General features: G+C 32.9%; 1 pseudogene; it reads left to right on the top strand.

The window, feature by feature from the left end:
• Window positions 1-902: 902 nt before the first annotated feature.
• Window positions 903-1,074, top strand: LOC125934229 (uncharacterized; annotated as a pseudogene).
• Window positions 1,075-2,814: the final 1,740 nt, after the last annotated feature.

Below are 2,814 nucleotides of genomic sequence, written 5' to 3'. Positions count from 1 at the left end.
AAAAACTAGTGAAATGAAAAGGCAAGCTACAGAATGGGAGAAAATATATGCAAATCATATATCTGATAAGTTAATATCCAAAATTATATAAAAACTCAATAGAAAAAGCCAACAATCCCACTTAAAAATGGGTGGAGCATCTGAATAGACATTTGTCCAAAGACATACGTATGGCCAACAAGTATAAGAAAAGATGCCCAACATTTCTAATCATCGGAAAAATTCAAAGCAAAACTACAATCAGGGATCACCTCACACCGACTGGAAAGGCTATTATCAAAAAGAGAAGAAATAAGTGCTGGTAAGGATGTGGGTAAACAAAACCCTGGTGCACAATTGGTGGGAGTGTAAATTGGTGCACCCAGTACGGAAAACAGTATGCAGGTTCCTCAAAAAATTAAAAATAGAACTACTGTAAGATCTAGCAACTCCATTTTTGGGCATTTAACCAAAAACAAAAACACTAACTTGAAAAGATACATGCATCCCCACATTCACTGCATTATTTACATTAGCCAAGATATGGAAACAACCTAAAGTGTCCAGTGATGGATGGATTGATGAAGAAAATGTGGTCTATATACACAACAGAATGTTATTCAACATAAAAAAAAGACTGAAATCTTGCATTTGTGACAACACGGATGGACCGTGAAGGTATTATGCTTAATGAAATAAGGCAGACAGAAAAGACAAAAACCATATGATCTCACTTATATGTAGAACCTAAAATAGACAAACAAACCTAAGCTCATAGACACAGAGAACAGATTGGTGGTTGCCAGAGGCAGAGGGTTTGGGTGTGAGAAATGGTGAAGGGAGTCAAGGGTACAGTAATACAATAAGTAAGTCACTGGGATGTAATTTACAGCATGGTGACCATAATTAATAACTTTATTGTAATCGCTTCTCGGCCTTTTGGCTAAGATCAAGTGTAGTATCTGTTCTTATCAGTTTAATAACTTTATTGTATATCTTAAAGTTGCTGAGAAAGTAGATCTTAAAAGTTTTCATCACTCACACACAAATTCTGTAACTGTGGTGATCATTTTGCAATACATACAAATATCAAATTATGTGGTACAGCTAAAATTAACAAAACATTGTATGTCAACCATACCTTAATTTTAGAAATCCAGAAGCGTAACAAAAAAAGCTTTGAGATGTGAGATGCAACCAAACAATACTCACGGAAAAATTTATAGCTATAAAATTGACCCAATAAATAGAAAATAGTTTCCCTTTCTTTTCTAGATATTAGATAACTAGGTAATTGCAGAGTCACACCAGGGATAGTACCATAAACATCTTCAGGGGTCAAAGTATAATTGAGATATAATAATATGATCAACTTAACAGATGTCTGAGCCGAGAAACAAATTCCTAACCATTCTTAATGTCTTCAGTTAGCAGACTGCTTCAGTCCATTGACTTAACTCCCTTTGAATAAAAAAGACACCAAATACACTCAAGGAAGTACCTGAAATCATATCAGAAGTACATACCTTAAATTTTCCCTTAATCTTTTAAAGCCACCTCCTGCTATCTACCATCATAACGTACACAAGAGAAAAGGAAATGTCCAGGTATACATGAGATTATCAGACACCAATTTTGAGATGTTAATTTCATAGAAATAAGAATTACTGTCATCTACTTCTTGCAGGTGTTTTGTGAAGGTCAAGTGATAAATGGGAAAAAACAATTTCTTCACTGTAGGCCCAGGGTGTCCCTGCATTAATCCCAGAGTTAACGCTTCACATACTTGGTTTTCAGTTGTAACTATAATTGCCATGACATATTAAGTCTCTAAACTGAAGGCTAAGATCAATTACAAAGGAAAAAGCAAAATAAATGACCTGGCACAATTTACCCCACTCAAAATACAAGATTCAAAATAATAATGTAAAACGTATAATCTCAGAAATTAGTGACAGAATAAGAGACTATAAGGATTGACCAAAAAAAAAAAAAAAAAAAGATTCTCATTACACTTATAATGAATTCTCCAGGCTGAACTATATTGAATATGGTTACTTCTTAGAAATTAATGGCACACTATTAGAAACATATTGGGATGTTGGCCTCATACACAGATGCTTTTCTGGGTGGACTTTCTCTTGGAGCAAAAACATTTCGCTTCTGGTTTATGGTATAGAACTACTATCTGAAAAAAGTTTTTGTCTTCATCCCATAAATAGAGAGCACCACGATAGGATTTCCTTTAACAGCAAAAATAGTCAACCAAATAAAACTCACACAAGTAATAGACCCAATATCAAACCTATTCAATATAACTCTTATCCAAGAAATGTGTTTTGCTAAAAATGAAGCAGCAATGGGCTAATCAAATACATACTTCGTTCTAAGTAGAATGCTTTATGTAGGGATGTTGTAGTGAAAATGAAGAGAGGAATAGGAAAAGCAAAAAAACTAGAAGAGAAGCCAAATTAGAGAGGGTGGAGAATAGATAGTGGAATAGAAATAACCATTCTCCTTTTTGTGATAATCATAACCTTGCACTCAATGATAATTTTACCAATTATGGACACAACCATAAACAATATATTTTAGTTTAGACTATATCTGACTTTTACAGTATGGGTTTATTTTTTGTCTTGTGTCTTTTCCTTAATATTATTTTATGTGATTTTTCACGGTTGTTGCCTGTAACTGGAATTTGCTCATCCTTCTGTTGCCAAATAGTATATTGTATGAAGAGACTAAATTTTTTTAAATCCATTTTGATGTGGGTAAAATATATATAATATATATATATATATATATATATATATATATATATATATATATATA

Source organism: Panthera uncia (assembly GCF_023721935.1).
Source record: "Panthera uncia isolate 11264 chromosome A1 unlocalized genomic scaffold, Puncia_PCG_1.0 HiC_scaffold_16, whole genome shotgun sequence".
NCBI lineage: Eukaryota > Metazoa > Chordata > Mammalia > Carnivora > Felidae > Panthera > Panthera uncia.
This window is presented reverse-complemented; position numbering and strand designations above follow the sequence as displayed.